Genomic DNA, 11,971 nt, shown 5'->3' with positions numbered 1-11,971 from the left:
TTAGTAAACCATATGATTGTCTAATTCAAAATGGCCAACACCAGTCCATTTCAGCTCACTAATTCCTAGGTCATTGATTTTTATATGTTCCATTCCATTTTTGACAGCTTCCAATTTTATTAATTTCATGCTGCGTACATTCCAGGTTCTGATGATTAATCGATGATTGCGGCTGTTTCTCCCCATTTTTACTTGTGCTCCATTGGCAAATGAAGGTCCCCCTTTATTGTTTCTTTCACATCATTATGGTCAACAACTTTGATGAGGCAGCTTTCCCCTAGTCGTATTTTGAGTGTCTTCCAACCTGAGGAGCTCATGCTCTGGCACTATATCTGACAATGTTCTGCTGCTATTCAGAATGGTTTCATTTTCCAGCATTATAGCTGACAGTGTTCCTCTGCTACTCATAAGGTTTCACAGTGGATAAATATCTACAAATAGTCTGACTCTTCTTCTTCTTAGTCTGTAAACGCTACTGAAAACTGTTCACCCTGGGTATCCCTTCTGGTATTTAAAATACTGCCGGCATAGCTTTCAGCATCACTGCAACACACAGGCCACCATGTTCAAAAAACTGACAGACAAACTGTTGTGATGGTGGTGGTAGTGGGCTATGGAGTCAGTTCCAACTCATAGCCACCCTGTATAGAATTTCCAAGGCTGTAAATCTTTATGGGAGCAGAAAGCCTCATCTTTCTCCTGTGGAACCACTGGTAATTTTGAACTAGCTGACCTTAAGGTTAGCAACCCAACTCATAACCACTATACTACCAGAGAGACAGAGAATCTTAGCTGCTGTTACTTCTATGATGATATTTTTTAAATAAAAAATAGTAAGACAAATGGATAATCTGAAAACAGAAAAAATCCTTCATTTTTGCATAAAGCCAGTTTTCTTATAACAACTCCATCTTTGTAACCTAACCATGTCAAAGGTGAGGAGTAGGTGTATAGGACCCCCTCACTGGATTGTAATCTTTTAGCTAGTATGAAGCATTTATCTTTGTATTTTCTATTATTCTTAGCATAATAATTCACTCAAGACTTCAATAGTATTTGTTTTATTGAAAATTATTGATTTGTGGCTCAATTTAGTCCTACTAACGCTTTTACTGAAGATAGACTTCAGCTGCCAGAAACTTCACATTAAAAACTAAAGACATACATAGAAACAGATGCACACATACATGTATGCCATATAGCTTGAGTGGGGTAGTTGGTTATTCCTTCATTCCTTTATCCTTCTGCACATCAAAAATGGAATTCCTCCTTGGAAAGTTCTCTGAATCCATCAGCAGCACCACTGTTCTTCATGTTGCATAGGCTCAATACTTCAAAGGCATTATACTACCTCCCATTGCTTCATCCCCCACATCTAAGTAAATAGTCACCCAAACGTGTTAATTTCTTCATTCTTCATGAATGATTGATTTATGCTATTCTCCAGGATCCTTTTGCCAGTAACTTAGTCTAAACATATGGCATCTCACTTCATGGGTGACACCCCTGTCCGTTTTTCACACTCTGTATTTTCTCTAGTCAAACCCACCTTCCATCTTCATACTCATCCATTGTTAACTTCCAGAAATTTAGACTATGATCTTACCTTGCTGCTTGGCTGCTTAACAATCAGCAGATGCTTCAGAATAAATTCAATCATTGCAAAAGGTCCTCAAGGTCCTGTTTTAAAGTAGTATTCCCTAACAAACACTACCAGCAAAGATTGTTCAAAAAGAATATTTAAATCAGTGTCCTTTCATGCTCTCTGATGAAATTATGTGGTGTCTCTATTTAAAATCTCTATTTAAATTAGTTAAAACTTTGTGTGTGTGTGGAGGGTGGAGGTTCTAAATAACTGGTTACAATAATAATTGCTGTTGTTTAGACTCCCTTTCTAAGGAAACATCTGTACAACATACAGGTTGTAGGTCTGCCTTAACAATAAGGGAAATATGTTGTGGTTGTTGTTGTTAAGTACCGATTCATCATGAATCTGTATAGGGTTTCCTCGGGTTTGAACTTTTGATCTTTCATTTAGCAATCCAGTGATTAGTGTATCTAAATTCAAAAATCCCTTAGCTTCTTAAACTGAAAGTAATATTAAGAGATGGTATTGTAATCACTGGATCTTGGCTGAAAGCAAAGACGATCAGAAAGATGTTTACCTGTGCTTTATTGACTATGCAAAGCCTTTTGATTTTGTGGATCATGACAAGCTATGGACAACATTGCAAAGTATGAGTATTCCAGAACACTTAATTGTGCTTATGAGGAATCTGTACCTGGACCAAGAGGCAATTGTTTGAATAGAACATATGAACACTGAATGGTTTAAAATTAAAAAAGGTGTGCAACAAGGTTGTGTTCTTTCACCATACTTATTCAACCTGCATGCTGAGCAAATCATCTGAGAAACTGGGTTCTATGAAGAAAAATGTGGCATCAGAATTGGAGGAAGACTCATTAACAACTTGCTATTTGCAGATGATACAACCTTACTTGCTGAAAGTGAAGAGGACTTAAAACATTTACTGATGAAGATGAAAGAGCACAGCCTTTGGTATGGATTTCCATCTCAATGTAAAGAAAACAAAAATCTTCACCACTAGACCAATAAACAACATTTTTATCAATGGAGAAAAGATTGAAGTTGTCAAGGATTTCATTCTTCTTGGATCAACCACCAACACTCACAGAAGCAGCAGTCAAGAAATCAAACAACGTATTGCATTAGGCAAACTGTTACGCAAGACCTTTTTAAAGTGTTGAAGAGCAAAGATGTCAGCTTGAGGATTAAGGTGCATCAAACCCAAGCCGTGGTACTTTCAATAACCTCATATGCATGTGAAAGCTGGACAGTGAATAAAGAAGAACGTAGAAGAATTGATGCTTTTGAGTTATGGTATTGGAGGAGAATATTGAAAGTGCCATGGGCTGCCAAAAGAACCAGTGATCCATTTTGGCAAAAGTGCAACCAGTGTGCTCCTTGGAGGTCAAGCTGGCCAAACTTTGTCTCTCATACTTCAGACATATTGTCAGGAGAGACCAGTTGCTGGAGAAGGATATCATGTTTGGTAGGGTGGAGGGTCAGAGAAAAAGAGGAAGACCATCAATGAGATGGATTGGCCAAATGGCAGTAGCGATGGACTCAAGAGTGGCAACAGTGGTGAGGTTGGCCCTGGATCGGGCAGTGTGTTGTTCTGCTTTGCATAGGGTCGCTATGAGTCAATACCGACTTGATGGCACCTAACAACAACAACAACTGTAATCATTCATTTATTCAAAGATTTAACAAATATTATCTTTCATTTATTATAAACAAGGATCTAAGCTAGGTATTTTTAGTGTCTACTGTACAGATGTGTACAAATCCATTTATAGGCATGTATGTAAAATTATTTCAATTTGCTTGAGAATAGATTTGTTGCAGTTGCTGTTGCTGTGTATCATCAAGTCAGTTCCCATGCACAGTGAACCTGTATAGGGTTTCAGAGAAGTGACTCGGGGGTTGAACCACCAACCTTTTCATTTAGCAGCCTAGTGCTTATACTATAGTGCCACACCAGGAGTTCATAGATTTACATGTGCTTTTATCTTCAGAACACAGAGAAGCAATTAATTGGCTTGCTCTTTCTGTCTCTTTTATTTTAATATCTGAAGTTACTTTTCTCTCTGTCTTTTTTTATCCCCCCTATGTCTCTTTTCCCCCACTACCTTCTTCTTATGTGTGGGTGAATGGAAGAAAAGTTCTTCCTTGACCCATTAACCATTTCCTTATTCAGCTACAAAAGAGAAGATTGAAGATCCAACTCTCTAGTGTACTTGGTGGTGGTGTTATGCTGTTGAGTCAATTCTGACCCATAAGGATCCTGTATACAGTTTCTGAGGCTATAAATCTTTATGGGAGCAGACAGCTTCATCTTTCTCCTGCAGAGCAGCTGATAGAACTTGTGGCTAGCAGCCCAACTCATGACCCAGAGCTTCTGCCAGGGTTTGTTAAACAAGACCATCTTGACAGTCAACAGACTTTCTTGAAAACTCATAATAGGAAAACACTGCCACACGACCAAAGTAAGTTTTCATACCTAATTACTCCTTATGGATTTTTCCATATAAACTGGCTAACTAGGATAGTAGAGAGCTAAGACATCAAATTTGTTTCATATTTTAAAGGATGACTTTTCTTCTTCTAAAGATTAAATATACACCTACAAAAGATTTGAAATGAGAGAGAATATTTAAATTCCAAGTCCATGAATTTTCTAGATTTCACTAGGAAAAATGCAGTCAGATCATTAAGAGCTGCTAGTTGTATTTTTCTATAATCTAAATTTGTTTTATGGTATTGCTATATGCAATCACCTGGAAGATATAACTAGAGTGAAGCAGAAAGTGTTCCCATTTATTCTTCTTTCCTGCTCTAAAGGCAAATGATAAAACCTTTCACCTTTTTAGCCACCCAATGTTACCACAAAATTGGAAAATCCTAAATTTTCTGGCCACTTGTGGACAAGCATCTACAAAAGCAAGCCTTAAAATAATTCATAATTTTATGAATCTTTGCAATCTACAAAATATTCCCACTATCCCTTGCTCTTGAAACACTCCCACAAGTTGGGATTCATTATTCCCAATTGGCCAACTAACCAGTAAATGCTGGAGCTTTAATGCAACTCTGAATCTTCTGAACCAAAACCCTTTGGTCATTCAGAATTCCAGGTTTCCAGACTCAGCATATGGTATGAGCAAATTCAGAATGGTTGACAAGAGATGGTTAGGAGGATTGCAGCAGAACACTGAGAAGCATTTCTTACCAGCTGTGAATCTTGCATTACACAGTACTATAGCAGCCTCATTCACTGAGTTTATTAACCAACAACTCTGGTTAAACTCCCGTGTAGAATAAGCTCCGTATTGGTGTAGTATGGATTTATCCAAGAAGATAAGGGATCTAAAGTACAGACAAAATGTGTATGAAGTACTTTGAGCTCTTTATAGATAAGCAGTACTGTTATGAGACACCATTAGCAATGACTATTTGTAGTGGCAGAAGAGAGATGTTAACTGTGTATTATGAGTAAGCTTGTTTTGCTTACACCTATGAAAAGTGACTGGTAAACTTGACTCATTAAATAGACATAGTTCCTAATCTCACTCTCACTAGTATACAAAGAGTTTTAATTATGACAGCATTGTTTGTTCTCTTCCTATATCATAACTGAGAGATTACTCAACTTCATCATCTGCTTTGTGAACTATTTTCTTCCTTTTCCCCATAGACCTGCAATGAAGAGTTCTGCCTCTATATGTGATCTTGCCTTCTTTCCCTACTATCTCTTCACCCTTTTTTATCTTCCACATTGCAGAAAGTTTAAGAAATAAAACATTGAACTTATAAATATAATAATCATGATTGATGTTTCTCAAATATTTCTGAATCTTACAAAAGATTCGACATAGTCTTTACAAATAATCATCTTCTAAAGTGCATTTAAAATGTGTTTTCTTTACTTTTGAATATATTACCGAGTGTCTTTCCAGTTTTACTAAAGGAGATTCACTTATATTATTCTTATTTAGAGAGATATTGAATAGCCAAAAAAAAAAAAAAAAAAACAAGCAATAGAATCAGCATTAATCCTCAATATTGCATTCTCATTTTCTTCTGTCATGTTGGTCTCAACACTACCATGAAATGAGCACTAGTATGCAAGCCAGTGGATTTAAGGAACACTGAAGCTGTTTTAATTGGGGCTTAACTGGTGCTGTGGGCTAATGCACTGGACTGAAAAGTCAGTTTGAATTGCAAGGTCGTCATTTCGAGTTCACCAGTCACTCCTCAGAAACCCTATACAGGTTGGAGCCAACTCAATGACACTTAACAATAACAACAACAAAGTCCATTTGGCTTTCTTATTTGGGAGAGGAAAAAAAGATACAAAGATCATTTCAGGTACTAACTGTTTTGAGTTGTGTTTTTTTTAGCATACTATGATTTTGTATTCCTCAACAACATGATCTGTAAAATTAGGAACTGGGCCATTTTAATATTCTACAACATTACAAAAAAAAGTTATTAGTTTTTGATCATCCTTAAAAATTATATCTTAATGAAAGTACATTGGAGAAAATTTTTGAACAGTTGTTTCCTATTTCCAAGGCAATTATCTCTTAAGAATTGCTGTCAAAATACTAAAAGCCAGATTTTTCTTTGTCAGAATCCTCTCAAGCCAATCAAGCCACATAGAAGATGAATTGCTTTTCCCCCACCAATAGGTCTAAAATCCCCAAGAATACCATAGGTAAGCTCTGTTGCAGGAAAAAAAAAGTAAGCTTGGCAGATAAAAGCTAAAAACCAAATCTGTTTCCATCAAGTCAATTCCAACTAACAGCGACCCTATAGGACAAAGTTGAACAGCCCCATAGAGTTTCTGAGGCTATAATTTTCACAGAAGTAGATTGCCACATCTTTCTTCTGTGAAGCAAGTTGCTGGTTAGAACTCCTTGCTTGGAAGCTATGAAGGGCTTCAAAAAGTTCATGGAAAAATTCCATTATCTTCTCATCCCATTTTTCCATGAGCTTTTTGAAGCTCTATTGAGTATATTATATGTTAATTTCACTTGTAAGTTAGTTAAAAAAAAAAAAAAAAAGCAACAACAAAAGAATAGGAGGCAGCTTTCTATCCTCACTTTCTTTCCTTTAAAGACTTTAAAAGTTAACAGTCAAGGTGCTTTAAAGCTAATTAATGATACCTGTCTGAGATGAGGTCACTGTCTGCCAAGGATGAGATGTTTTGCAGCACTACTAGTCTCTGTAAATCAGCTTATAAGGAGACAGTTATAAAGCAATAACATGCCCTCTTCCAGATCCTAATAAGCATGTGGGGGAAAATAAACAAGTAAATAAATAAGTATAATGAAGGAATCATACATGCTGTAAGGCTACAACTGTGCTTCTGTTCATAGACCTACATGAAACATAAAGTCACATGACACTTAAAGTCTTTTTTCTTACTATAATATAAAAGAGAAGAATGCATATGTCATGTTACACCCTTTTTTTCACTTCTATCTAGTTCTGATCCAGTATTTTGACATTATAATTGGTATAATTTTTTTTTTAATCTTCTATTTCTAGCCCCTCACATGATTCTTAAATATCTAGTAATATTCATCTAACTCCTTCAGAGATTTCAGGGAAAAAAATCAGTCTATGTTTTGACCTTCTAAAAACCATCTAAACCAAAGGTATCAGTCATTACCACATAAGTCCCCATGCATGATTAGTACCACCTTCTATAAAAATACTGTATTCAAAAAAAATACTAGTATCAAAAGAAAAAAATAATAATGTTGCAGTTTCTTTCCTCTTCTTCTCTTAGGTTCACATTTATCTTTTTTTAAATTTGATGACTTCCCTAAATGTCCAAATGACAAGAGACAACTACTACCTACATGCCATTTAGTAGTAAGCAAGGGTAATTGCCAGAAGATGAGCCCCTCAATTTGGAAGGCACTCAAAATACAACTAGGGAAGAGCTGTCTCCTCAAAAGTAGAGTTGACCATAATCATGTGAATGAAGCAAAGTTTTCAAGACTTGCATGTGCAGATGGGACACAACTCCAAAGGAGAAACATCTGCGAATATCCATTAGTAATCATGGAATGTATGAAACGTGAAACTAGGAAATTTGGAAGTTGTCACAAATGAAATGGAACACATAAATTCTGATATCTTAGTGAGTTGAAATGTACTGTTACTGATCATTTCGAATTTGTCAATAAGGTTTACTAAGCCAGGAAGGAAAAACACAAGAAAAATGACATCACATTCATCAACAAAAAGAACATTTCAAGATACATCTTAATGTACAATGCTGTCTGTGATAGGACAATATCCAGAAAGACCAGTTAATACCTTTATTAGTCAAATTAATACACCAACCGCTAAAGCAAGTGATGTGAAATTGAAGAATTTTACCATCTTCTTCAGTTTGAAATTGATTAAACATGCAAGCAAGATGCATTGGTAGTTATTGGTGACTAGAATGCAAAGGTTGGAAATAAAAAGGAAGGAGCCATACTTAAATACATGACCTGGGTGGTAGAAGTGAGGCTGGACATCACACGATAGAATTTTACAAGCCCAATGGTTTATTCATTGCAAATATCTTTTTTCAACAACATAAATTGTATAGCGTAGTGGTTACGAATCGGGCTGCTAATCTCACGATCAGCAGTGGGAAACTACCAGAGCTGTTCCATGGGAGAAGGAAGAGGCTTTCTGCTCCGAAAAAGTTTTATAGCCTCGGAAACCCTGTACAGGGTCACTATGAGTTGGAATCGACTCCACAGCACTTAACAACAACAACATGCACATGGAACACACAGGAATCAAATTGACTACATCTGTAGGAAACGCTACATCATCAGCCAAAACAAGGCCATGGGGCAGAATGTGGAATACACCATCAACTGCTCAAACATAAGTTCAGGCTGAAACTAAAGAAAATTGAAACAAGTCCACAGTGTCAAAATAAGACCTTGACTATATCCCACATGAATTCTGTGACCATCTCAAGAACAGATTTGATACATGAGGCAATAAAGACCAAAGACCAAAAGTATTGTAGGATGAAGCCAAGAACATCAAGAATCGATAAAAGGTTGAATTTTTCAAAGACTTCATTTGGCTGCAATCCCCAGTCAACATTCATGGAAGCAGCAGTCAAGAAATCAAGACTTTTGTGTTGTAAAAGGCTTCTTCAAAGTATTCAAGAACAAAAATATCACTTTGAGGACTAAGGTGCACTTGGTATTTTAAATTGCCTCATATGCATATGAAAGTTGAACACTAAATAATGAAGACTATAAAAGAATTGATACATCTGAATTATGGTATTGGAGAAGAGTATTAAAAGTACCATAGACTGCCAGAAGAACAAACAAAAAGTCTGTGTTAGAAGAAGTACTGTAAGAATGTGCCTTAGAAACCAGAATGGTGAGGCTTGAGAAAGGTTATATCAGGAGATACTAGGCCCTGGGGAAGTACATCATGCTTAGTAAAGTGGAGGATGAGCAAAAAAGAGGAAGCCCCCAAATGAGATGGATTAGCACAATGGCAGTATCAATGTGCTCAAACATAACAATTGTGAGTATAGCACAGGACCAGACAATATTATCTTCTGTTGAGCATATATCACTAAGTCAGAACCCACTGGATGTCATCTAACAATGAACAACAGCATAACTGCTGGCATAAAGAATAGTCAAAGGTCAAGCAGACAAACACAACTATGCAATAGGTGTTTGGTTGGCTCTGTAGTGATTTGTTTAGGAAATGGCTCTGCAAATGCGTTGCAGCATCTCACATTTAGATGAATAGTTGGGTCTGAATAAAAAGGAAAGGCCTACATTTTACATTACTATCTGGCAAGGCATCTCAGAAAATATCCCACACCAAATACTCATCTCCTTCCTCTCTTCATTACTTCTTGCATTTTAAATTTCTAAGGCCATGCTGACAGACACTTCCAACTTCATTGTTGAGTTGTTGCTGAAAATGTGAGCAGCTTCATGAGCAAAGCGGAAGTAGCAAACGTTTGGAAGCATTTCTTTCCTAAGAAGTCTCTGATATAAAGAAGGTTCCCTGGTCTCACCACTAGCCTCAGAGCACAAAAAAAAAAAAAAAAAAAAAAAAAAAAGTCATAGAAAGGTCTCTGTTGTACTAGTGCAGATACTTACTAATTTTATTCCACGGAGCACTGGTAGTCCGAGAGAGATGCTTTAAGAGCCATCCAAAGGCAAAGGTGGGACAAATTTAGCAGGACTACAGCCCAGTTCATCACATATGTACACATATCCAACATAGAACTGCTTTTATTTATTTGAGATTTTAGATTTCTGGGTAATATTTCCTTTGAATTACTGGGTAAGATTTTCTTTTCAGAAAGGATTGTACTGCCCCAAATAATATATTGGCTCTAGTTCAAAATCATCATTTTATAAATGAACAAACAAATGTTTAAAGACATTAAATTAATTTCCCAAGGTCACACAAACAATGAATAACCAAACAAGGACTTGAATACAGAGTCTGTAAATCTATATCTAGCCTCCTTTTAATACTTTGTTATGTTTCATTGTGCTCTCTATTCAGAACTTTCACCAAATATGTCTATTCTTTATAAACTATATTGGTTTATTTAAAACAAGATACATCAATTTTACCAATTATGTAGATTGAATAAATGAAAGCCAATAAAACTAAACTTTTTTCTCCCACAGATCATTTGAAATCCTCATAAATCCCTAGGCAGAATCTTTCTTCAATTTTTCTTTCTGATAAACGTGAAGAACAAGATTATATAGTTTTTGTACATCAACCCAACCAATATAATTATATTGTCAAAGAATAGCCCAGGCCAAGAATGGATTTTTTAAGTCTCAACAGTAAGTTTCTTTAAAAAAAGCTCTTGTGAAGGGGGGGAAAGGTAGATGATATTATTAAGGCTTAGGCAGATGATTTTTTTTTTCCTTTGGTAGTTTACCAATGTTTTCTATAAGAGGAAACCTCAAAAAGTTTGTGGAAAAAAATGAAATTAAAAAATAATAGAATGTTTTTTGCAAAAATTTTTAAGTCCCTTTGTAAATACAAACTGACTAGGAAGAAGAAAAGAACATTAAAAAAGTGAGCCCTGCAATCAGGACTACTCTTCTAAAGAATCTTGTCTTCTAGGAAAGAAACTGAGAAGCTGATTAGAGATTTTAAAAGTCTTGCAGACTACAGAAACAAACTGGAATTAGTTCAACACTTGCAGAGCTGAAGCACAGCTTTCATAGAGTGTTGTTGAGTGTAATCTAGTTGGTTCTGATCAAAATCCTATTCACAGCAGAACAATACACTACCCAGTCCTGTACCATCCTCACAATTGTTGTTTTGATTGAGGCCAGTGTTGCAGTCATTATGTCAGTTCATTGCATTGGAGGTCTTCCTCTTTTTCGCTGACCCTTCACTTTACCAAGCATGGAGTCTTTCATCAAAAACTGGTCCCTCCTGACAACATATCCAAAGTATGGGAGATAAAGTCTTGCCATCCTCTGTTCTAAGAAGCATCTAGCTGTACTTCTTCCAAAAGAGATTTGTTTGTTCCTCTGGCAGTCCAAGGCACAGTCAATATTCTTCACCAACTTCATAATTCAAATGCACCATTAGTAAATTTCTAGAATTGTATTAAGATCATAAGGAGCTCCCATATCCTAGTGGTTATGAGTCAGGCTCCTAACCTCAAGATCAGCAGTTCAAAATTACTAGCCATTCTGCAGGAGAAAGATGAGGCTTTCTGCTCCTGTAAAGATAGATATGTATAGCCTCAGAAACTCTAGGCAGGCTCACTATGAGTTAGAACCAACTCCAGTGCATGTCATCACCACCATCACCATTAAGCTTATACATGTGTTTCTTTCATCATCAACATCTCCAGCTCTTCAGTTTTCCCCAAACCAAAATGTATACCCCAAAAAGGAAAGTATTCCTATTGTGAAATTACTAACAGAGGTTGCGCTTCAGTTCCTGCAAAAATTGGATAATTTCTGGTTATTCCTTACTTGTAAGGTGCAGACTTTGGGGTCACAACTCAAAATATGGGATTAAATATCTTTCAAAGGAGTTAAAACCAACTGCCTTTAACACTACCTTCTTAACAACAATCAATGCTAGAAGAAAATACTAATTAATGGTATTCTCAATCATGGCCCGAGACTTTTATAATAAGCCTAATTTTTGTTCGCATAAATTTAGAGGAAAACTATAAAAGTTATTCTCCTTTGCCCAGTGAAATAGGCCTTGTACAAAGCCTTCACAGAGTATAGGACCTTAGGTGGAATCCTGAGTCCCATCCACAGCCTTGTGAGATGAGACATTCCCACTAGAAAGGACAAGCAGACTGGAACAGCTACAGTGACAGAAGAT

The sequence above is a fragment of the Chrysochloris asiatica genome, unplaced genomic scaffold, assembly GCF_000296735.1.
Source record: "Chrysochloris asiatica unplaced genomic scaffold, ChrAsi1.0 scaffold00002, whole genome shotgun sequence".
Lineage (NCBI taxonomy): Eukaryota > Metazoa > Chordata > Mammalia > Afrosoricida > Chrysochloridae > Chrysochloris > Chrysochloris asiatica.
Note: the sequence above shows the minus strand (reverse complement) of the source record.